General features: G+C 38.4%; 1 protein-coding gene and 1 non-coding gene across 2 annotated transcripts in view; both read right to left on the bottom strand.

Moving 5' to 3' along the window:
- The window catches only part of DACH2 (dachshund family transcription factor 2), an 896,917-nt gene that overhangs the window by 218,385 nt on the left and 651,884 nt on the right, over window positions 1–26,648 (bottom strand). The gene's annotated exons all lie outside the window — the stretch shown is intronic.
- On the bottom strand, window positions 7,530–7,609 carry LOC116583827. The gene has a single exon (XR_004282923.1). It is a non-coding gene; the product is annotated as a small nucleolar RNA SNORD55/SNORD39 (small nucleolar RNA).

The following is a 26,648-nucleotide window of genomic DNA, read 5'->3' as shown; positions in this document are numbered from 1 at the left end:
TCTTAAATGTCCACATCACACAAGACTATTGCACCTGCTATATTTTAGGAATAATCCACCTTATTTCCTTGTTTTCGGTTGATGCCAGGCTACTGTTTACAACCTTAATACATTGAGGATCTAGAGCCAATTTTGCCTTAATTGTGGTCCAGTGTTTAGGACAGAATGGCAATGCTTTCTTTTTTACATTATTAGAAGCCAAGGGACAATGAAAAGAAGCTTCTCTTTTAAGTTTAGGAATATAGTCTGCATATAGCATCCTTTTTGAGGGTGAAAATGTAGGGCCAGCTATACTAACCAACTCTAATGGATCTTTAGAGATTGGCAAAACGAATATTTTCATGGATTAAATTTACATATTTATATTAAGGTCATTATTATTATGCTTCCTAAATGAAAATGGCAACTCAGTAAAAATTAACCAGAAAAAATATTAAGGCTCTGAGTAACTTAACCCTAAGATCCCTTTTCCTAACCACAAAAATAGTTATACCAGGTATTCGGTTAAGATGTTATCATAGGAACTAAATATTTTGAAGTCTGTCATTTTAGTTGGTAGATTTTCCTCTATTTTGTCATTGAAATTATTCTTATTATTTCTTGTGTTTAATAAAAATATCACTATGTGTCTATTGTCAGTCCTTGTGAGAAAACAATAAATCTGCACTAACAGATTTTGAATATGTAACTGTACTAATAGACTGTAAGGCGATGGATTTCTCCCCACATTACAAAAAGGATGCATCAAGAAAATAAACATTTCCTCAATTTTGATTTGTTTCACTCAAATAAGAAACTAGCCTAAAATTATTTATGTCAAAACAAACAGCATACTAATTTCAAATGCTTGTCAACTAAGGCAAACGTGTCTAGTATGATGACTCTATATTTATATCCTTATTTCTTGAATATAGCCACATTATCCTTTTGATACTTTCTATCTGATCCTCCCAAAATGGTAGCCATTAGTCAAATGTAGTTATTTATATTATTTAAACAAATAAAATTAGTAATTCAATTCCCCAATCACACTAGCCACATTTCAAGTACTATATCAGTTACATGTGAATAGTGATTATCATATGGGACAGCATGGAAAATAATTTTTATCATTACAGAAAATTCTGTTGGTCAGTACTGGTCTCTATTTCAGACTTACTATTTCCCCATTAACACAGATTAGTGAGATTGAGCTTTGGGCAAAACTACGAATTTAAGAACAGATAAATTAAATACTGAATCTTCAATTTATAAGAGTTCAGGAGATGACTGAACGGCTCATTTGGTTAAGAGTCTGACTCTTGATTTTGGCTCAGGTCATGATCTCAGGGTCATATGATTCGGCCCTGTGTTGGGCTCCACCCTCAGCACAGCATCTGCTTGTCCCTCTCCCTCTGCCCCCCCATAAATAAATAAAATCATTTTAAAAAAGAATTCAGAATTCCTTTAATTTCTTCAGTAGGAGAGAAAGAAGCTCCAGTTTAAATAACCTCAGCTGATAAACAATTAGAAACATATTATGGTGTGTTCACAAACCAAAAATGTCTTTTTGAGACTTTAGAAAACATTAGCAAAGGTTATTCTTTTTTCCTTATGCTGTGTCTTTTATTCCTATGAGTTACTCATTTCCATTACTGGAAGCCTGTATCTCTCTTTCTCCTTCACATATTTTGCCCATCCCCTGACAACCATTAGTTTATTCTTTTTATAGGTCTGATTCTGCTTTTTGTTCACTTACTCATTTTTTAGATTCTACATGAGAGTGAAATCATATGTTCTTTCTCAGTCTGACTTATTTCACTTAGCATAATAGCCTCTAGGTTCATCCATATTGCCACAAATGGCAGGATCTCATCCTTTTTATGGCTATGTAATGTTCTATTGTAATATTCCTTAGCTAAATCAGTGCCATTTTATCCACAATTTCCCTCAAATGAATCCATTAACCAATATATATAGTGTGACAATGACAAGCCATCAAAAAGAAGTCTTAGATTATCAATTCTGATATTCTGTGATAGCAAAAGAATAATACACTAAAATTTCTAGGGACAGTTTTAGAAATTAATAATCTGATTTGGTGGCCCCAAAATATTATATGTATTAGTACACTAGTTCATCATACTATTTAATGTATGCAGTAATATAATTCCAAAGAAAATCAGAGCACATTAATATTTTCATCAGAATTTTTTAAATTGAGATGTGCCTTTTAAAGGAATTTACTGAGCATTTAAGTTTTTAAGGAGACTAATGTTCTGAGTTTATAATGGAATTCAGAGACTAAGTTACAGTATAAACAATTTTGATTTATAGACAGTTTTTTCTATAAATACATTATTACATAATTTTTATATTTTTAAGTTACAAAGACATCTGATTTAAGAACTACAGCACCTAGTTTTATTGTTATGTATTTCAACATCTATCATGATTGCAGTTATTATTGAGTAGATAGTAGACTCATAGAACATTAATATATATCATTCCAACCTCCCAACTGATGATTAAATTCCCACTGAAAGGTCAGCAATCCTCGTTCTGCCTCCCTTAGGTCTCAGTTTCCCTTTATGTAAAATGATGGAGTTGAGCTGGATGATCTCACAGGTATATTCCAGCTCTGATATTCTATAATTCTTTAAGTTGTTTCTAAAATTAAATATTTATTTTCAAATAAGCAGTGTAAAAAAACAAGAAGTTAAAGACAAAATTTTGGGGAGTGCTTACCTTTGGTGGAGAGGCAGAAGTATAGGAAAAGGGATGGACACATAAATAGATGCAAGGTTTTGATAATGTTTTATTTCTTTTTTTTAAAGATTTTATTTATTTATTTGACAGAGAGAGATCACAAGCAGGCAGAGAGGCAGGCAGAGAGAGAGGAGGAAGCAGGCTCGCCGCTGAGCAGAGAGCCTGATGCAGGGCTCGATCCCACGACTCTGAGATCATGACCTGAGCCAAAGGCAGCGGCTTAACCCACTGAGCCACCCAGGCGCCCCAATAATGTTTTATTTCTTGAGTTACATGGTATGTTCACTAAAAAATTATTACTATACTTTATAGCTTACATATGTGTTACCTATTTTTTATACTGGAAATATTTTTAAAATGATAATAAAGGGAAAAATACACATAATAACCTTTGGATACTCCATTGGGTCCTAAGAAGCAAATTATGTAATAGCACATTGTGTTACATGAGTATGTAACAAATACTTATGGGATAGGAGTAGATGATGTGTCCAGATTCTGAGAGTGTACAAAACTAACTTGAAACTGCAATTTCTTTATGAGATAGAAATCTTGTATTTTCAAATAAGACAAACCTAAATCCAGAAAAGTAACTGATTTGTAATTTGTGCAGTGTCATTCCTAAGCCAGCAAAGATAAACACTGAACACCCAAAATATTTCTGCTTAAACTGATACTATTTATCCTCAATTAGCTCAACATCTTAATGAGTAGACTTGATTTATATTGAACATCACTGTAGTATGATTTATACTGAACATCATTCTAGTCTGCTCTTTTGACCATTTAGCTGTAAAAGATGAAAAACAACCACACAGGGGCACCTTGGTGGCTCACTCAGTTAAGTGTTGTTATGCCAAGGCTTTGGCTCAGGTCATGGTTTCATGGGTTGTGGGACTGAGGCCCAAAACTGGCTCCATGCTGAGTGAGGATAGTCTGAAGATAGTCTCTATTTGCCCCTCCCCCCACTTGCATACGCTCTGTCACTCAAATAAATAAATCTTTAAAAAATACATTATTGTTGATGTGTTTCTTTGATTTTGTTATTAATTGGTTTATATAGTTGGCTGCTCCCACGTTGGGGGCATAGATATTTAAAATTGTTAAATCTTCTTGTTGGACAGACCGTTTGAGTATGATATAGTGTCCTTCCTCATCTCTTATTATAGTCTTTGGCTTAAAATCTAATTGATCTGATATAAGGATTGCCACTCCTGCTTTCTTCTGATGTCCAGTACTTGAGGTCCTAGCCTCAGCAATCAGACAACAAAAGGAAATTAAAGGCATCCAAATCGGCAAAGAAGAAGTCAAATTATCACTCTTCGCAGATGATATGATACTATATGTGGAAAACCCAAAAGACTCCACTCCAAAACTGCTAGAACTTATACAGGAATTCAGTAAAGTGTCAGGATATAAAATCAATGCACAGAAATCAGTTGCATTTCTCTACACCAACAGCAAGACAGAAGAAATAGAAATTAAGGACTCAATCCCATTTACAATTGCACCCAAAACCATAAGATACCTAGGAATAAACCTAACCAAAGAGACACAGAATCTATACTCAGAAAACTATAAAGTACTCATGAAAGAAATTGAGGAAGACACAAAGAAATGGAAAAATGTTCCATGCTCCTGGATTGGAAGAATAAATATTGTGAAAATGTCTATGCTATCTAAAGCAATCTACACATTTAATGCAATTCCTATCAAAGTACCATCCATCTTTTTCAAAGAAATGGAACAAATAATTCTAAAATTTATATGGAACCAGAAAAGACCTCGAATAGCCAAAGGGATATTGAAAAAGAAAGCCAACGTTGGTGGCATCACAATTCCGGACTTCAAGCTCTATTACAAAGCTGTCGTCATCAAGACAGCATGGTATTGGCACAAAAACAGACACATAGATCAATGGAACAGAATAGAGAGCCCAGAAATAGACCCTCAACTCTACAGTCAACTAATCTTCGACAAAGCAGGAAAGAATGTCCAATGGAAAAAAGACAACCTCTTCAATAAATGGTGCTGGGAAAATTGGACAGCCACATGCAGAAAAATGAAATTGGACCATTTCCTTACACCACACACAAAAATAGACTCAAAATGGATGAAGGACCTCAATGTGCGAAAGGAATCCATCAAAATCCTTGAGGAGAACACAGGCAGCAACCTCTTTGACCTCTGCCGCAGCAACATCATCCTAGGAACAACGCAAAAGGCAAGGGAAGCAAGGGCAAAAATGAACTATGGGGATTTCATCAAGATCAAAAGCTTTTGCACAGCAAAGGAAACAGTGAACAAAATCAAAAGACAACTGACAGAATGGGAGAAGATATTTGCAAACGACATATCAGATAAAGGACTAGTGTCCAGAATCTATAAAGAACTTAGCAAACTCAACACCCAAAGAACAAATAATCCAATCAAGAAATGGGCAGAGGACATGAACAGACATTTCTGCAAAGAAGACATCCAGATGGCCAACAGACACATGAAAAAGTGCTCCATATCACTCGGCATCAGGGAAATACAAATCAAAACCACAATGAGATATCACCTCACACCAGTCAGAATAGCTAAAATCAACAAGTCAGGAAATGACAGATGCTGGCGAGGATGCGGAGAAAGGGGAACCCTCCTACACTGTTGGTGGGAATGCAAGCTGGTGCAGCCACTCTGGAAAAGAGCATGGAGGTTCCTCAAAATGTTGAAAATAGAACTGCCCTATGACCCAGCAATTGCACTATTGGCTATTTACCCTAAGGATACAAACGTAGTGATCCAAAGGGGCACATGCACCCCAATGTTTATAGCAGCAATGTCCACAATAGCCAAACTATGGAAAGAACCTAGATGTCCATCAACAGATGAATGGATCAAGAAGATGTGGTATATATACACAATGGAATACTATGCAGCCATCAAAAGAAATGAAATGTTGCCATTTGCGACAACATGGATGGAACTAGAGCGTATCATGCTTAGCGAAATAAGTCAAGCAGAGAAAGACAACTATCATATGATCTCCCTGATATGAGAAAGTGGTGATGCAACATGGGGGCTTAAGTGGGTAGGAGAAGAATCAATGAAACAAGATGGGATTGGGAGAGAGACAAACCATAAGTGACTCTTAATCTCACAAAACAAACTGAGGGTTGCTGGGGGGAGGGGGTTTGGGAGAAGGAGGTGGGATTATGGACATTGGGGAGGGTATGTGCTTTGGTGAGTGCTGTGAAGTGTGTAAACCTGGTGATTCACAGACCTGTACCCCTGGGGATAAAAATATATGTTTATAAAAAATAAAAAATTAATTAAAAAAAAATACAAATTGCAAAAAAAAAATACATATACACCTTTAAAAATCAGTTCAAAATAGAACAAGTTCAACGATGGAGCCTTTACAACCTTTTTTTCTGATGGAATACATGGACATTTGCAATGAATTGTGACTTTCAAAGTTGACAGATGAGATTGTGTCTAGGTAGGGATGAGTGATTTATCTCTCTCTCTCTCTCTTTTTTTTTATTTTTTCAGGGGATGTTCTGTCTTTTTTTAAGATTTTACTTATTTATTTAACAGAGAGATAAAGGGAGAGAGGTCATGTAGGCAGAGGAGCAGGCAGGGGGAGAGGGATAAGCAGGCTCTCGGAAGAGAAAGGAGCCTGATGCGGGGTTCGATCCCAGTACCCTGGTATCATGACCGAAGTGGAAGGCAGCCACTTAACTGACTAAGCCACCCAGGAACCCCGGGTTCTCTTTTGAGAGTCTGTAAAAGTGACTTCTAAATAACAGTAATAAATTGTGCCTTCTGAATGCGTACGTAAAAATGGACCAATGATGAATTTTGGCTGTAACTGAGAGTGCAAAAAAAAGAGCAGAAGGTCGCAAGAAGTCTCTACAGTTCTGGGGAAATTTATAAGGAACAAAATGATTCAAATATTCCTCCACTTTTCGTGTCAATATTAATAAGTTAAAACTAGTTAAAATCGTATTTCTAAGTTAATGTATTTTTCCTAATACAATGCACAGATTTTAACAGATAAGCTAATGTGGAATATAGCTGATCCTAATTGAATTAGAAACTATCACGTATATACAATTAGGATCATTGAGAACTGTGGTGCTAGAAAATAATTCCATTTATTTCTAGTCTTATCCAACCCATTTTATACTCATATAGTATATGTGAAATAGTTTGTCACTGTACTAAATAAAATTCAATTATGTCACTAAAAATTAAACATTCAATGGAAGTGAATATACATTAAACATTTGGATTATGAGACTGTTACTATTCACCTCTTTAATACATCTTTTTGAAAATACCCTATTCCCATTTTTGTTACTACCAATTCTATCTACACCAAATGGCTAAATAGAACTGACTCCACAACTTAACCACAATAAGGGATGAATGAAAATATGCTGGTTAGTTTGGTCATCACAATATTGTCCATACTCTATTATTTCATGTTATACATAAGAAGAGAAACAGATTCTAATTTGTGCTTATAGTAGCAGTATATTTCAGCTGAAATTTCTTCTTTTTTAAGATTTATTTATTTATTTATTTGACAGAGACAAGTATTTGACAAGTGGGCAGACAGGCAGGCAGAGAGAGAGGAAGAGAAGCAGGCTTCCTGGTGAGCAGAGAGCCTGATGTGGGGCTCAATGCCAGGAGCCTCGGATCATGACCTGAGCTGAAGGCAGAGGATTTAACCCACTGAGCCACCTAGGAGCCCCTCAGCTGAAATTTCTTAAATGATCTTTTTTCCCCACATGCTCAGATCTCCAAGGTTGACTCCCCCATTGCACATTCAGGAGTTTACAGCATTACCAAGGTATCATCACCAACTAAATGATCATTTGTTGTTGTTATTTTTCTTTTTTTGATTTAAATTCAATTAGCCAACCTATATTACATCATTAGTTTCATATGTAGTGGTCAATAATTCATCAGTTGCCTATAACAACTAGTGCTCTTCACATCATGTTAAAAGATAATTTTTTAGATGGACAAAACTGAGATTCACACAGATGAGAATTAAAAATCATACCATCAATTAGTGGCTGAACTGCTAAAACCTGCTTCTCTACATCAGTCAGAAAGATATATAGAAAGGTGTGTTCACACTAGGACACAGGACCAGGATAGGGATCAAGCTCCAATTGGAAACTAGGGTAGATTTTATAGGGGATATGAAGGAAGCACCTCTCCTGTGAGAAAAAATCTCCATTCCTTTTTTTAAGTTTTTTATTATTATTATTAACATATAATGTATTATTTTCTTCGGGGGTACAGGTTTGTGAAACATCAGTCTTACACAATTCATGCACTCACCATAGCACATGCCATCCCCAGTGTTCGTATCCAGCCTCCCTGTCCCTCTTCCCCAGCCCCCAGCAACCCTCAGTTTGTTTCCTGAGATTAAGAGTCTCTTATGCTTTGTCTCACTCCCTGGTCCCATCTTGTCCATATCCATTCTTAAAATAAGTAATCACATCTAACATTTGATTTTCAGAGCATGACATCATGAGAGTAGGATATAAAATTTATTTGAAACAAAAAGGTCCATGTAATCTGTGTAAATATTACCATTTTCTCCTTTTCCTCCCACAAACATTTCCCAGAATTAAGTTAAAAATTAAGTAAAAGATGATCACAGGTCCTAATTTACTCTATCTATACACTATCCAAGGATACTAAATAACCATTTCACATACTGGGAGTTTATAATAAAAATGCCTAGTATTCTGTACAACATTTTTAACTTTTGAAAGTGCTTTTGAGCCATTATTCCATTTTATCTTCACAATAGTTCTGTAAGTATCTCCAGGGAAAACACTATCTTATTATCCTGAACATTAGTGCCACAGAGAAGGCAATCAATAAATGTTTATTAAATGACCACATATCAAAGGAAAGAAGAATAGATAGATAGGGTGGATCTATACATGAGTAAACATAACACTTATGTTACTTATTTTTAGGGTATTTTGGCAATATATCTATAATGTCTCTCAAAATCTATATTTTTACTGATGTCTTAAATAGCTAAAAGTATAATCTCACACATACTTCCTTAGTATTAGAGTTTTAAAGTTGTTTCCTTTCTGTCTTACATTGAGTTCTTATCTTTAGGACTATCCTAATTCAGTATAGTTTGTATAACTAAATTCAACTAAGCCTGATGAGATTCCCTGAGTATTTCCACAAATAGGTGCAAAAAATGTAGATATGCCTAGGCTTTTTCTTTGTTTATTTTATAGACTATTCTAATCTGGCATTTCTGTATTTTATTTTATTTGAGCTTTTTTATATTTGCTATCATGACTTTCCACAGATTTCCAACGACTCCATTCCAGCCATTACTTGAATTTTGCTTGTGGTATATCTAGGCTTTCATTGGCTTGGTTTATGTTGTTTCAATTTCTTCTAGCTTTATATCTACTAACCAACACCCACCACTGCCCTCTTTCATTTATCCCAACACATGATATCAAAAACTATTAGCAACATATCAAAATAACTTATACTCAAAAGGAAGAGTTAAGATGGTAGACCCTATTCTTGCATCATCACTTGAACACAGCTAGGTAAATATCAAATTATTCTGAACAGCCAATAAATTGATCTTAGGACTGACAGAATGAACTTCACAATTAGAGGGAGATAAGATATCATATCATTAAAGATAGTAGATGTGGAGATGTGATTTGGGGGAAAAAAGGATCTCAGATGCTGCAGATGGGAGGAAGCCCTGGTCACAGAAAGAGGCAAGAAAAAAGAGACAGAGTTAGAGAAATATGAGTGCACAGGGGATTTGCACAGGGGATCACACAGGGGAGACAATTCCCCAAAGCCACTGACTGTGAAAACAAGAGGCTGATTATCATGAGTTTTTATGGGCAGCAGACTACAAAAACAGGAGTCTTAGAAGTCTGCACCATGGCTGACATTGAGCCTTGTGGGCACAGCACTGCTCCTGTGGAGGAGGGCAGAGGCCCAGGAGCAGACGTTGTCATTAGAGACTCCCCTGGGAGGTACTGGGAGAGACAGTTCCCCCTTCTATGAGTGTATTTGGGAAAGATAGTATTGCCTCTCAGGAAAAAAAGAGTGGATGGGCACCATTGCGCTACCCCACCCCTTAAGTTTAGGAGTAGAGACACCTGAGGAGGGCTGCTAACCTGCACTCAGGCATTTTGCTATGCTTTACTCTAAACTCAACTCCTGCACATTGGTGCAACTGCCCTTCTGGAATAAACTGGCACCAGCCCCAGTGTGGCAAGTCCCTCTCCTAGAAGGCCAGCATGGATCCTCACTGCACCAGGTCCCTAAAGCTTGGCGTTTTGAAACTCAGTCTGTGTTTCTGAGATAAAACACAGGTGTACAGTGATGCAAGGTGGGCAGATGGCCCAGACATAAAAAGGGTGAAGGCAGGGATCTAAGATGTATGTGGGAAACATGAGTAAAGTTTATTTAATCTTCTATGAGGGCTTTCTGGACAGTGGACAAAAGCAAAAGATGAGGGAGAGGGCTGGTGTGATTTTTCTCTCCCACCCATCAACACAGACTGACTTCAGTGAGCAGAACAGCACCAGAAGAGAACAGTGGAGTTTGCCCCATCTGTGCACTGCAGGTGTTTCTTTACTAGGGCAAGTGTGAGAACCAAAGCAACAAGCCCATATCCCAGAAGAACAGCACAAACACCCTGCACACATGAAGTCTACTAACCACAGTCAAACAGAGCAGCAGAGTGCACACAGCATACACCAGAGACACTTCTTGAAGCACTGGGCACTGGACAATATATGGCCTCTTCTTAATAAAGTCATTACTCTCAGGAGCATGAAACATAACATGCTTTCCTAACACAGAGAATAAGACAGAAACCTAGACAAAATGTCAAGGGAGGAATCATCTCAAAGAAAGACCAATAAAAGATCATCACCAGGGATCTAATTAAAACAGATATAATATTTGTGATCCAGAATTTAAATCAGCAATCTTAAGATTACTAGCTGGGCTTGAGAAAAGCATTCAGGATAAAAGAAAAAATGCTATAACTAAGGTGAAACTGACTAGATGTAATGACCATAAGGATGGAAGGAGAAGAGAAATGAATAACTGATATAGATTATAAGATTATGCAAAATACTGAAAAGAAGATGGAAAGAAAAAATATTAGATCATGAATGTAGACTTAGAGAAGTCAATGACTCTATAAAGATTAATAGCATTTAGATCATAGGAATCTCAGAAGTAGAAGAGAAGGAAAAAGAAGTAGAAGGTTTAGTTGAACAAATTGTAGCAAAAAAATTCCCTAATCTGGGGAAGGAAACAAATATTCCAATCCAGGAGGAAGAGAGAACTCCCATCAAAATCAAGAAAACAGGAAAACATCAAGAATATCATATTAAAACCTGCAAAATACAGAGATAAGAAAAAACTCCTAAAAGCAGCAAAAGAAAAGACATACCTAAATTACAAGAGAACACAATTAAATTACCAGTAGATCTTTCCACAGAAACTTGGCAGGCAAGAAGAAAGTGGCATGATATATTCAACACGCTGAATGGGGAAAATATGCAGACAAGAATATTCTTCAACAAGGTTGTCATTCATAATAGAAAAAGAAATAAGGGGGCGCCTGGGTGGCTCAGTGGGTTAAGCCGCTGCCTTCGGCTCAGGTCATGATCTCAGAGTCCTGGGATCGAGCCCCGCATCGGGCTCTCTGCTCAGCGGAGAGCCTGCTTCCCTCTCTCTATCTCTGCCTGCCTCTCCATCTACTTGTGATTACTCTCTGTCAAATAAATAAATAAAATCTTTAAAAAAAAAAAAAAAAAGAGGAGGAGTCAAGATGGCGGAGAAGTAGCAGGCTGAGACTACTTCAGCTAGCCGGAGATCAGCTAGATAGCTTATCTAAAGATTGCAAACACCTGAAAATCCATCGGCAGATCGAAGAGAAGAAGAACAGCAATTCTGGAAACAGAAAAACAACGACTTTCTGAAAGGTAGGACCGGCGGAGAAGTGAATCCAAAGCGACGGGAAGATAGACCCCGGGGGGAGGGGCCGGCTCCCGGCAAGCGACGGAGCAACGGCGCACAAAATCAGGACTTTTAAAAGTCTGTTCCGCTGGGAGGAGTCAAGATGGCAGAGAAGTAGCAGGCTGAGACTACTTCAACTAGCCGGAGATCAGCTAGATAGCTTATCTAAAGATTGCAAACACCTGAAAATCCATCGGCAGATCGAAGAGAAGAAGAACAGCAATTCTGGAAACAGAAAAACAGCCACTTTCTGAAAGGTAGGACAGCGGAGAAGTGAATCCAAAGCGACGGGAAGATAGACCCCGGGGGGAGGGGCCGGCTCCCGGCAAGCGGCGGAGCAAACGTGCACAAAATCAGGACTTTTAAAAGTCTGTTCCGCTGAGGGACATCGCTCCAGAGGCTACCTGGGGCAAAGCCCACACGGGGTCAGCGTGGCCTCGGGTCCCGCAGGGTCACAGAAGGATCGGGGGTGTCTGAATGTCGCAGAGCTTGCAGGTATTGGAAAGGGAAAGCCGGCTACAGAGACAGAGCCGACAGTAAGCTCGCAGCTCGGGGTGACCTTGAACCGGTCGCAGGCTCAGTGAGCTCGGAGCGCGACCTGAGGTCGGGCAGACGGGAGTAACTGGGCACTGTTCTCTGAGGGCACACTGAGGAGTGCGTCCCTGGGCTCTCGGCTCCTCCGGGCTGAAGACCAGGAGGCCGCCATTTGTATTCCCCATCCTCCCGAACTCTACGGAAAGCGCTCAGGGAACAAAAGCTCCTGAAAGCAAACCCGAGCGGTTTACTCACCCTGGCCCCAGGTAAGGGCGGTGTAATTCCGCCTGGGGCAAAGACACTTGAGAATCACTACAACAGGCCCTCCCCCAGAAGATCAACAAGAAATCCAGCCGAGACCAAGTTCACCTACCAAGGAGTGCGGTTTCAATACCAAGGAGAGCAGCAGAATTACAGAGGAGGAGAAAGCCAAGCATGGAACTCATGGCTTTTTGCCTGTGATTTTTTTTTAGTCTTGCAGTTAATTTAATTTTTTTCTTTTTCATTTTTTTTTTCCTCCCCTTCGGGTAAAATTTTTTTTTTAACTGTTACCTTTTTCTTTTTTAACGATTTTTTACTAGTTTATCTAATATATATATTTTTTCTTTTTTACATTTTTCTTAGGTGTTTTCTCTTTTTTAATTTCTTTTCTTTTCTTCTTTTTTTCTTTTTTCTTTCTTTTTTTTTTCTTTCTTTCTTCCTTTTTGAACCTCTTTTTATCCCCTTTCTCCCCCCTCACGATTTGGGATCTCTTCTAATTTGGTTAAAACATATTTTCCTGGGGTTGTTGCCACCCTTTTAGTATTTTACTTGCTCCTTCATATACTCTTATCTGGACAAAATGACAAGACGGAAAAATTCAACACAAAAAAAAAAAGAACAAGAGGCAGTACCGAAGGATAGGGACCTAATCAATACAGACATTGGTAATATGTCAGATCTAGAGTTCAAAATGACAATTCTCAAGGTTCTAGCCGGGCTCGAAAAAGGCATGGAAGACATTAGAGAAACCCTCTCGAGAGATATAAAAGCCCTTTCTGGAGAAATAAAAGAACTAAAATCTAACCAAGTTGAAATCAAAAAAGCTATTAATGAGGTGCAATCAAAAATGGAGGCTCTCACTGCTAGGATAAATGAGGCAGAAGAAAGAATTAGTGATATAGAAGACCAAATGACAGAGAATAAAGAAGCTGAGCAAAAGAGGGACAAACAGCTACTGGAGCACGAGGGGAGAATTCGAGAGATAAGTGACACCATAAGACGAAACAACATTAGAATAATTGGGATTCCAGAAGAAGAAGAAAGAGAGAGGGGAGCAGAAGGTATACTGGAGAGAATTATTGGGGAGAATTTCCCCAATATGGCAAAGGGAACGAGCATCAAAATTCAGGAGGTTCAGAGAATGCCCCTCAAAATCAATAAGAATAGGCCTACACCCCGTCAACTAATAGTAAAATTTACAAGTCTCAGTGACAAAGAGAAAATCCTGAAAGCAGCCCGGGAAAAGAAGTCTGTAACATACAATGTTAAAAATATTAGATTGGCAGCTGACTTATCCACAGAGACCTGGCAGGCCAGAAAGAGCTGGCATGATATTTTCAGAGCACTAAACGAGAAAAACATGCAGCCAAGAATACTATATCCAGCTAGGCTATCATTGAAAATAGAAGGAGAGATTAAAAGCTTCCAGGACAAACAAAAACTGAAAGAATTGGCAAACACCAAACCAGCTCTACAGGAAATATTGAAAGGGGTCCTCTAAGCAAAGAGAGAGCCTACAAGTGGTAGATCAGAAAGGAACAGAGACCATATACAGTAACAGTGACCTTACAGGCAATACAATGGCACTAAATTCATATCTCTCAATAGTTACCCTGAATGTTAATGGGCTAAATGCCCCTGTCAAAAGACACAGGGTATCAGAATGGATAAAAAAACAAAACCCATCTATATGTTGCCTCCAAGAAACTCATTTTAGCGCGAAGACACCTCCAGATTTAAAGTGAGGGGGTGGAAAAGAATTTACCATGCTAATGGACATCAGAAGAAAGCAAGAGTGGCAATCCTTATATCAGATCAATTAGATTTTAAGCCAAAGAGTATAATAAGAAATGAGGAAGGACAATATATCATATTCAAAGGGTCTGTCCAACAAGAAGATTTAACAATTTTAAATATCTATGCCCCCAACGTGGGAGCAGCCAACTATATAAACCAATTAATAACAAAATCAAAGAAACACATCAACAATAATACAATAATAGTAGGGGACTTTAACACTCCCCTCACTGAAATGGACAGATCATCCAAGCAAAAGATCAGCAAGGAAAAAAAGGCCTTAAATGACACACTGGACCAGATGGACATCACAGATATATTCAGAACATTTCATCCCAAAGCAACAGAATATACATTCTTCTTTAGTGCACATGGAACATTCTCCAGAATAGATCATATCCTGGGTCCTAAATCAGGACTCAACTGGTATCAAAAGATTGGGATCATCCTCTGCATATTTTCAGACCACAATGCTCTAAAGCTAGAACTCAACCACATTAGGAAGTTTGGAAAGAACTGAAATACATGGAGACTAAAGAGCATCCTTCTAAAGAATGAATGGGTCAACCGGGAAATTAAAGAAGAATTGAAAAAAATCATGGAAACAAATGATAATGAAAATACAACAGTTCAAAATCTGTGGGACACAACAAAGGCAGTCCTGAGAGGAAAATATAGAGCGGTTCAAGCCTTTCTCAAGAAACAAGAAAGGTCTCAGGTACACAACCTAACCCTACAGCTAAAGGAGCTGGAGAAAGAACAAGAAAGAAACCCTAAACCCAGCAGGAGAAGAGAAATCATAAAGATCAGAGCAGAAATCAATGAAATAGAAACCAAAAAAACAATAGAACAAATCAACGAAACTAGGAGCTGGTTCTTTGAAAGAATTAATAAAATTGATAAACCCCTGGCCCGACTTATCAAAAAGAAAAGAGAAAGGACCCAAATAAATAAAATCATAAATGAAAGAGGAGAGATCACAACTAACACCAAAGAAATACAAACTATTATAAGAACATACTATGAGCAACTCTACGCCAATAAATTTGACAATCTGGAAGAAATGGATGCATTCCTAGAAACATATAAACTACCACAACTGAACCAGGAAGAAATAGAAAGCCTGAACAGACACATAACCAGTAAGGAGATTGAAACAGTCATTAAAAATCTCCAAACAAACAAAAGCCCAGGGCCAGACGGCTTCCCGGGGGAATTCTACCAAACATTGAAAGAAGAACTAATTCCTATTCTCCTGAAACTGTTCCAAAAAATAGAAATGGAAGGAAAACTTCCAAACTCATTTATGAGGCCAGCATCACCTTGATCCCAAAACCAGACAAGGATCCCACCAAAAAAGCGAGCTATAGACCAATATCCTTGATGAACACAGATGCGAAAATACTCAACAAAATACTAGCCAATAGGATTCAACAGTATATTAAAAAGATTATTCACCACGACCAAGTGGGATTTATTCCAGGGCTGCAAGGTTGGTTCAACATCCGCAAATCAGTCAATGTGATAAAACACATCAATAAAAGAAAGAACAAGAACCATATTATACTCTCAATAGATGCTGAAAAAGCATTTGACAAAGTACAGCATCCCTTCCTGATCAAAACTCTTCAAAGTGTAGGGATAGAGGGCACATACCTCAATATCATCAAAGCCATATATGAAAAACCCACCGCAAATGTCATTCTCAATGGAGAAAAACTGAAAGCTTTTCCGCTAAGGTCAGGAACAGGGCAGGGATGTCCATTATCACCACTGCTATTCAACATAGTACTAGAGGTCCTAGCCTCAGCAATGAGACAACAAAAGGAAATTAAAGGCATCCAGATCGTCAAAGAAGAAGTCAAATTATCACTCTTCTCAGATGATATGATACTATATGTGGAAAACCCAAAAGACTCCACTCCAAAACTGCTAGAACTTATACAGGAATTCAGTAAAGTTTCAGGATATAAAATCAATGCACAGCAATCAGTTGCATTTCTCTACACCAACAAGACAGAAGAAAGAGAAATTAAGGAGTCAATCCCATTTACAATTGCACCCCAAACCATAAGATACCTAGGAATAAACCTAACCAAAGAGACACAGAATCTATACTCAGAAAACTATAAAGTACTCATGAAAGAAATTGAGGAAGACACAAAGAAATGGAAAAATGTTCCATGCTCCTGGATTGGAAGAATCAATATTGTGAAAATGTCTATGCTACCTAAAGCAATCTACACATTTAATGCAATTCCTATCAAAGTACCATCCATCTTTTTCAAAGAAATGGAACAAATAATGCTAAAATTTATATGGAACCAGAAAAGACCTCGAATAGCCAAAGGGATATTGAAAAAGAAAGCCAACGTTGGTGGCATCACAATTCCGGACTTCAAGCTCTATTACAAAGCTGTCATCATCAATAGAGCATGGTACTGGCACAAAAACAGACACATAGATCAATGGAACAGAATAGAGAGCCCAGAAATAGCCCCTCAACTCTACAGTCAACTAATCTTCGACAAAGCAGGAAAGAATGTCCAATGGAAAAAAGACAGCCTCTTCAATAAATGGTGCTGGGAAAATTGGACAGCCACATGCAGAAAAATGAAATTGGACCATTTCCTTACACCACACACAAAAATAGACTCAAAATGGATGAAGGACCTCAATGTGCGAAAGGAATCCATCAAAATCCTTGAGGAGAACACAGGCAGCAACCTCTTTGACCTCTGCCGCAGCAACATCTTCCTAGGAACAACGCCAAAGGCAAGGGAAGCAAGGGCAAAAATGAACTATTGGGATTTCATCAAGATCAAAAGCTTTTGCACAGCAAAGGAAACAGTGAACAAAATCAAAAGACCACCGACACAATGGGAGAAGATATTTGCAAACGACATATCAGATAAAGGACTAGTGTCCAGAATCTATAAAGAACTTAGCAAACTCAACACCCAAAGAACAAATAATCCAGTAAAGAAATGGGCAGAGGACATGAACAGACATTTCTGCAAAGAAGACATCCAGATGGCCAACAGACACATGAAAAAGTGCTCCATGTCACTCGGCATCAGGGAAATACAAATCAAAACCACAATGAGATATCACCTCACACCAGTCAGAATGGCTAAAATCAACAAGTCAGGAAATGACAGATGCTGGCGAGGATGTGGAGAAAGGGGAACCCTCCTACACTGTTGGTGGGAATGCAAGCTGGTGCAGCCACTCTGGAAAACAGCATGGAGGTTCCTCAAAATGTTGAAAATAGAACTGCCCTATGACCCAGCAATTGCACTATTGGGTATTTACCCTAAAGATACAAACCTAGTGATCCAAAGGGGCACGTGCACCCGAATGTTTATAGCAGCAATGTCCACAATAGCCAAACTATGGAAAGAACCTAGATGTCCATCAACAGATGAATGGATCAAGAAGATGTGGTATATATACACAATGGAATACTATGCAGCCATCAAAAGAAATGAAATCTTGCCATTTGCGACAACATGGATGGAACTAGAGCGTATCATGCTTAGCGGAATAAGTCAAGCAGAGAAAGACAACTATCATATGATCTCCCTGATATGAGGAAGTGGTGATGCAACATGGGGGCTTAAGTGGGTAGGAGAAGAATCAATGAAACAAGATGGAATTGGGAGGGAGACAAACCATAAGTGACTCTTAATCTCACAAAACAAACTGAGGGTTTCTGGGGGGAGGGTGTTTGGGAGAAGGGGGTGCGATTATGGACATTGGGGAGGGTATGTGCTTTGGTGAGTGCTGTGAAGTGTGTAAACCTGGTGATTCACAGACCTGTACCCCTGGGGATAAAAATATATGTTTATAAAAAATAAAAAATTAAAAAAAAAGGGAGTTGGGGGAAATTGGAAGGGGAGGTGAACCATGAGAGACTATGGACTATGAAAAACAATCTGAGGGGTTTGAAGTGGCGGGGGGGGTGGTGGAGGTTGGGGGAACCAGGTTGTGGGTATTAGAGAGGGCACAGATTGCATGGAGCACTGGGTGTGGTGCAAAAACAATGAATACTGTTATGCTGAAAATAAATAAAAAATAAATTTAAAAAAAAAAAAAGTCTGTTCAGCTGAGGGACATCGCTCCAGAGGCTAAACCGGGGCGAAGCCCACGAAGCCCACGCGGGGTCAGCGTGGCCTCAGGTCCCGCAGGGTAACAGAAGGATCGGGGGTGTCTGAGTGTCGCAGAGCTTGCGGGTATTGGAACGGGAAAGCCGGCTACAGAGACAGAGCCGACAGTAAGCTCACAGCTCGGTGTTACCATGAACCGGTCGCAGGCTCGGTGAGCTCGGAGCGCGGCCGGAGGTCAGGCAGACGGGAGTAACTGGGCGCTGTTATCTGAGGGCGCACTGAGGAGTGGGGCCCTGGGCTCTCCGCTCCTCCGGGCCAGAGACCAGGAGGCCGCCATTTGTATTCCCCATCCTCCGGAACTCTACGGAAAGCGCTCAGGGAACAAAAGCTCCTGAAAGCAAACCCAAGCGGATTACTCACCCCGGCCCCTGATAAGGGCGGTGCAATTCCGCCTGGGGCAGAGACACTTGAGAATCACTACAACAGGCCCCTCCCCCAGAAGATCAACAAGAAATCCAGCTGAGACCAAGTTCACCTGCCAAGGAGTGCGGTTTCAATACCAAGGAGAGCAGCAGAATTCCAGAGGAGGAGAAAGCAAAGCACAGAAATCATGGCTTTTTCCCTGTGATTTTTTTTTAGTCTTGCAGTTAATTTAATTTTTTTCTTTTTCATTTTTTGTTTTTTTTCTTGCCTTCTGGTTAAATTTTTTCTTTAACTTTTACCTTTTTCTTTTTTAACGTTTTTTAACAAGTTTATCTAATATATATATTTTTTCTTTTTTATATTTTTCTTATTTGTTTTCTTTTTTTTAATTCTTTTTTTTTCTTTTTTTTTTCTTTTTTCTTTTTTTTTCTTTCTTCCTTTTTGAACCTCTTTTTATCCCCTTTCTCCCCCCTCACGATTTGGGATCTCTTCTAATTTGGTTAAAGCATATTTTCCTAGGGTTGTTGCCACCCTTTTAGTATTTTACTGGCTCCTTCATATACTCTTATATGGAATGACAAGACGGAAAAATTCAACACAAAAAAGAGAACAAGAGGGAGTACCGAAGGCTAGGGACCTAATCAATACAGACATTGGTAATATGTCAGATCTAGAGTTCAAAATGACAATTCTCAAGGTTCTAGCCGGGCTCGAAAAAGGCATGGAAGACATTAGAGAAACCCTCTCGAGAGATATAAAAGCCCTTTCTGGAGAAATAAAAGAACTAAAATCTAACCAAGTTGAAATCAAAAAAGCTATTAATGAGGTGCAATCAAAAATGGAGGCTCTCACTGCTAGGATAAATGAGGCAGAAGAAAGAATTAGTGATATAGAAGACCAAATGACAGAGAATAAAGAAGCTGAGCAAAAGAGGGACAAACAGCTACTGGAGCACGAGGGGAGAATTCGAGAGATAAGTGACACCATAAGACGAAACAACATTAGAATAATTGGGATTCCAGAAGAAGAAGAAAGAGAGAGGGGAGCAGACGTTATACTGGAGAAAATTATTGGGGAGAATTTCCCCAATATGGCAAAGGGAACGAGCATCAAAATTCAGGAGGTTCAGAGAACGCCCCTCAAAATCAATAAGAATAGGCCCACACCCCGTCACCTAATAGTAAAATTTACAAGACTCAGTGACAAAGAGAAAATCCTGAAAGCAGCCCGGGAAAAAAAGTCCGTAACATACAATGGTAAAAATATTAGATTGGCAGCTGACTTATCCACAGAGACCTGGCAGGCCAGAAAGAGCTGGCATGATATTTTCAGAGCACTAAACGAGAAAAACATGCAGCCAAGAATACTATATCCAGCTAGGCTATCATTGAAAATAGAAGGAGAGATTAAAAGCTTCCAGGACAAACAAAACTGAAAGAATTTGCAAACACCAAACCACCTCTACAGGAAATTTTGAAAGGGGTCCTCTAAGCAAAGAGAGAGCCTACAAGAGGTAGATCAGAAGGGAACAGAGACCATATACAGTAACAGTCACCTTACAGGCAATACAATGGCACTAAATTCATATCTCTCAATAGTTACCCTGAATGTTAATGGGCTAAATGCCCCTGTCAAAAGACACAGGCTATCAGAATGGATAAAAAAACAAAACCCATCTATATGTTGCCTCCAAGAAACTCATTTTAAAATGAGTTTAAAACTCCAGATTGAAAGTGAGGGGGTGGAAAAGAATTTACCATGCTAATGGACATCAGAAGAAAGCAGGAGTGGCAATCCTTATATCAGATCAATTAGATTTTAAGCCAAAGACTATGATAAGAGATGAGGAAGGACACTGTATCATACTCAAAGGGTCTGTCCAACAGGAAGATTTAACAATTTTAAATATCTATGCCCCCAACGTGGGAGCAGCCAACTATATAAACCAATTAATAACAAAATCAAAGAAACACATCAACAATAATACAATAATAGTAGGGGACTTTAACACTCCTCTCACTGAAATGGACAGATCATCCAAGCAAAAGATCAGCAAGGAAATAAAGGCCTTAAACGACACACTGGACCATACATCACAGATATATTCAGAACATTTCATCCCAAAGCAACAGAATACACATTCTTCTCTAGTGAACATGGAACATTCTCCAGAATAGATCACATCCTCGGTCCTAAATCAGGACTCAACCGGTATCAAAAGATTGGGATCATTCCCTGCATATTTTCAGACCACAATTCTCTAAAGCTAGAAATCAACCACAACAGTAAGTTTGGAAAGAACCCAAATACATGGAGACTAAACAGCATCCTTCTAAAGAATGAATTGGTCAACCGGGAAATTAAAGAATTGAAAAAAATCATGGAAACAAATGATAATGAAAATACAACGGTTCAAAGTCTGTGGGACACAACAAAGGCAGTCCTGAGAGGAAAATATAGAGCGGTACAAGCCTTTCTCAAGAAACAAGAAAGGTCTCAGGTACACAACCTAACCCTACACCTAAAGGAGCTGGAGAAAGAACAAGAAAGAAACCCTAAGCCCAGCAGGAGAAGAGAAATCATAAAGATCAGAGCAGAAATCAATGAAATAAAAACCAAAAAACAATAGAACAAATCAACGAAACTAGGAGTTGGTTCTTTGAAAGAATTAATAAAATTGATAAACCCCTGGCCCGACTTATCAAAAAGAAAAGAGAAAGGACCCAAATAAATAAAATCATGAATGAAAGAGGAGAGATCACAACTAACACCAAAGAAATACAAACTATTATAAGAACATACTATGAGCAACTGTACGCCAACATATTTGACAATCTGGAAGAAATGGATGCATTCCTGGAAACATATAAACTACCCCAACTGAACCAGGAAGAAATAGAAAGCCTGAACAGACCCATAACCGGTAAGGAGATTGAAACAGTCATTAAAAATCTCCAAACAAACAAAAGCCCAGGGCCAGATGGCTTCCCGGGGGAATTCTACCAAACATTTAAAGAAGAACTAATTGCTATTCTCCTGAAACTGTTCCAAAAAATAGAAATGGAAGGAAAACGTCCAAACTCATTTATGAGGCAAGCATCACCTTGATCCCAAAACCAGACAAGGATCCCATCAAAAAAGAGAGCTATAGACCAATATCCTTGATGAACACAGATGCGAAAATACTCAACAAAATACTAGCCAATAGGATTCAACAGTACATTAAAAGGATTATTCACCACGACCAAGTGGGATTAATTCCAGGGCTGCAAGGTTGGTTCAACATCTGCAAATCAGTCAATGTGATACAACACATCAATAAAAGAAAGAACAAGAACCATAGGATACTCTCAATAGATGCTGAAAAAGCATTTGACAACGTATAGCATCCCTTCCTTATCAAAACTCTTCAAAGTGTAGGGATAGAGGGCACATACCTCAATATCATCAAAGCTATCTATGAAAATCCCACCGCAAATATCATTCTCAATGGAGAAAAACTGAAAGCTTTTCCGCTAAGGTCAGGAACACGGCAGGGATATCCATTATCACCACTGCTATTCAACATAGTAGTAGAGGTCCTAGCCTCAGCAATCAGACAACAAAAGGAAATTAAAGGCATCCAAATCGGCAAAGAAGAAGTCAAATTATCACTCTTCGCAGATGATATGATACTATATGTGGAAAACCCAAAAGACTCCACTCCAAAACTGCTAGAACTTATACAGGAATTCAGTAAAGTGTCAGGATATAAAATCAATGCACAGCAATCAGTTGCATTTCTCTACACCAACAACAAGACAGAAGAAAGAGAAATTAAGGAGTCAATCCCATTTACAATTGCACCCAAAACCATAAGATACCTAGGAATAAACCTAACCAAAGAGACACAGAATCTATACTCAGAAAACTATAAAGTACTCATGAAAGAAATTGAGGAAGACACAAAGAAATGGAAAAATGTTCCATGCTCCTGGATTGGAAGAATCAATATTGTGAAAATGTCTATGCTACCTAAAGCAATCTACACATTTAATGCAATTCCTATCAAAGTACCATCCATCTTTTTCAAAGAAATGGAACAAATAATTCTAAAATTTATATGGAACCAGAAAAGACCTCGGATAGCCAAAGGGATATTGAAAAAGAAAGCCAACGTTGGTGGCATCACAATTCCGGACTTCAAGCTCTATTACAAAGCTGTCGTCATCAAGACAGCATGGTATTGGCACAAAAACAGACACATAGACAATGGAACAGAATAGAGAGCCCAGAAATAGACCCTCAACTCTACAGTCAACTAATCTTCGACAAAGCAGGAAAGAATGTCCAATGGCAAAAAGAAAGCCTCTTCAATAAATGGTGCTGGGAAAATTGGACAGCCACATGCAGAAAAATGAAATTGGACCATTTCCTTACACCACACACAAAAATAGACTCAAAATGGATGAAGGACCTCAATGTGCGAAAGGAATCCATCAAAATCCTTGAGGAAAACACAGGCAGCAACCTCTTCAACCTCTGCCGCAGCAACATCTTCCTAGGAACAACGCCAAAGGCAAGAGAAGCAAGGGCAAAAATGAACTATTGGGATTTCATCAAGATCAAAAGCTTTTGCACAGCAAAGGAAACAGTGAACAAAATCAAAAGACCACCGACACAATGGGAGAAGATATTTGCAAACGACATATCAGATAAAGGACTAGTGTCCAGAATCTATAAAGAACTTAGCAAACTCAACACCCAAAGAACAAATAATCCAGTAAAGAAATGGGCAGAGGACATGAACAGACATTTCTGCAAAGAAGACATCCAGATGGCCAACAGACACATGAAAAAGTGCTCCATGTCACTCGGCATCAGGGAAATACAAATCAAAACCACAATGAGATATCACCTCACACCAGTCAGAATGGCTAAAATCAACAAGTCAGGAAATGACAGATGCTGGCGAGGATGCGGAGAAAGGGGAACCCTCCTACACTGTTGGTGGGAATGCAAGCTGGTGCAGCCACTCTGGAAAACAGCATGGAGGTTCCTCAAAATGTTGAAAATAGAACTGCCCTATGACCCAGCAATTGCACTATTGGGTATTTACCCTAAAGATACAAACCTAGTGATCCAAAGGGGCACGTGCACCCGAATGTTTATAGCAGCAATGTCCACAATAGCCAAACTATGGAAAGAACCTAGATGTCCATCAACAGATGAATGGATCAAGAAGATGTGGTATATATACACAATGGAATACTATGCAGCCATCAAAAGAAATGAAATCTTGCCATTTGCGACAACATGGATGGAACTAGAGCGTATCATGCTTAGCGGAATAAGTCAAGCAGAGAAAGACAACTATCATATGATCTCCCTGATATGAGGAAGTGGTGATGCAACATGGGGGCTTAAGTGGGTAGGAGAAGAATCAATGAAACAAGATGGAATTGGGAGGGAGACAAACCATAAGTGACTCTTAATCTCACAAAACAAACTGAGGGTTTCTGGGGGGAGGGTGTTTGGGAGAAGGGGGTGCGATTATGGACATTGGGGAGGGTATGTGCTTTGGTGAGTGCTGTGAAGTGTGTAAACCTGGTGATTCACAGACCTGTACCCCTGGGGATAAAAATATATGTTTATAAAAAATAAAAAATTATTTAAAAAAAGAAAAAGAAATAAGAATTTTCCCAGGCAAACAAAATCTGAAGAAGTTCATGATTATTAAATCAGCACATCAAGAAATATTAAAGGTAGCCCTTTGAGTGATAAAGACCAAAAGCAACAAGGACAAGAAAAGAACAGAGAAAATCTCCAGAAAATCCAACTTTACAGGTAATACAGTGGCAATAAATTCATATCGATCAACAATCACTCTGAGAGTAAATAGACTTAATCTTCCAATCAAAAGATGTAGGGTATCAGAACGGGGAAAAAAAAAAGAACAATCTATGTGCCATAATAGACTCATATTAGACCCAAAGACACCAACAGATTTAAAGTGAGGGAAGGGAGAACCTTTTATCATGCAAATGGACCCTAAAAGAAACCTGAAGCATCAATACTTATGTCAGACAAACTATATTTTAAATCAAAGACTGTAATAAAAGATGAAGAAGGGCACTATATCAAAATAAAGGGATATATCCAATAAGATCTAACCATTGTAAATGTGTATGCTCCCAACTTGGGAGCACCCAAATATATAAAACTAATAACAAACATAAAGAAACTCATTGATATTAATACAATAATAGTAGCTCTTTAACATCACACTTACTTCAATGGGCAGATCATCTAAAAAGGAAATCAACAAGGAAACAAGGGCTTGGAATCACATGCTTGACCAGATAGTCGTAACAGATGTGTTAAGAATACTTCATCCTAAAGTGGCAGAATACACATTATTTCAGAGTGCACATTATCCAGAATAGATCACATATTGGATCACAAATCAGGCCTCAAGATATAAAAAAAGATTGAGATCATGACATGCATATTTCCAATCACAATGTTATGAACATGAAGTCAGGATTGAGAAATAAAGTAAAATTGGAAAGACCACAAATATATGGAGGGTAGGGAACATCTTACTAAAGAATGAGTGGGTTAACCAGGAAGTAAAGAAGAAATTTTAAAAAGACATGGACATAAGTTAAAATGAAAATTAATGGTACACAACCTTTGGGATGCAGCAAAAGTGGTCCTAATAGGAAGGATATAGCAATACAGTTCTACCTCAAGAAGCAAGAAAAGTTCAAAAATGCAACCTTAGACTTAAAGGAGCTAGGAAAAGAACAAATGAAGCCTAAATCCAGCAGAAGGAGGGAAATAATAAAGATTAGAGCAGAAATAAAGATGTAGCAAAAACAAAACAAAACAAAACAAAAAAACACTAGAACATATCAGTGAAACTAGGAGGTGGCTCTTTGAAAGAATTAATAAAATTGATTAATCCATAGTTAGACTTGTCAAAAAGAGAGAGAGAGAGAGAGAGAGAGAGAGAGAGAAAGGACACAAATAAATAAAATCACAAAAGGTAGAGGAGAGATCACAACCAACACCACAGAAATACAAACAATTATAAGAGAAATTATGAAAAATTATATGTCAATGAATTGGATAATTTGGAAGAAATTGACAAATTCTTAGAAACATACAAACTACCAAAGCTGAAACAGGAACACATAGAAGAATTAGGCAGACCCATAACCTGCAAAGAAATTGAATCAGTAATTACAAACCTCCCAACACCCAAAAGACCAGGGACAGATGGATTTACAGGGTAATTCTATCAAAAAATTAAAGAGTTATTGCCTATTCTTCTCAAATAGAAAGAAAACTTTCATTGGAGAAGTGGCGACATATGGCTATCAGACACATGAAAAAATGTTCATCATCACTAGCCATCAGGGAGATTCAAATTAAAACCACATTGAGATACCACCTTAAACGAGGTAGAATGGCCCAAACTAGCAAGACAGGAAACATGTGTTGGAGAGGATGTGGAGAAAGGGGAACCCTAGGATTTATTGTTGGGCTGCAAGGATGGTTCCATATGTGTAAATCAATCAATATGATACATCACATTAATAAAAGAAAGGATAAAAATCATATGATCCTCTCAATAGATGCAGAAGAAGAATTTGAAAACATACAACATCCATTCTTGATGAAAACCCAAACAAGTAGGGATAGAGGGAATATATGCAACACCATAAAGGCCATATA

Source organism: Mustela erminea, chromosome X, assembly GCF_009829155.1.
Source record: "Mustela erminea isolate mMusErm1 chromosome X, mMusErm1.Pri, whole genome shotgun sequence".
NCBI lineage: Eukaryota > Metazoa > Chordata > Mammalia > Carnivora > Mustelidae > Mustela > Mustela erminea.
The sequence above is the reverse complement of the archived record's forward strand: the minus strand, read 5'-3'. Positions and strand labels throughout refer to the sequence as shown.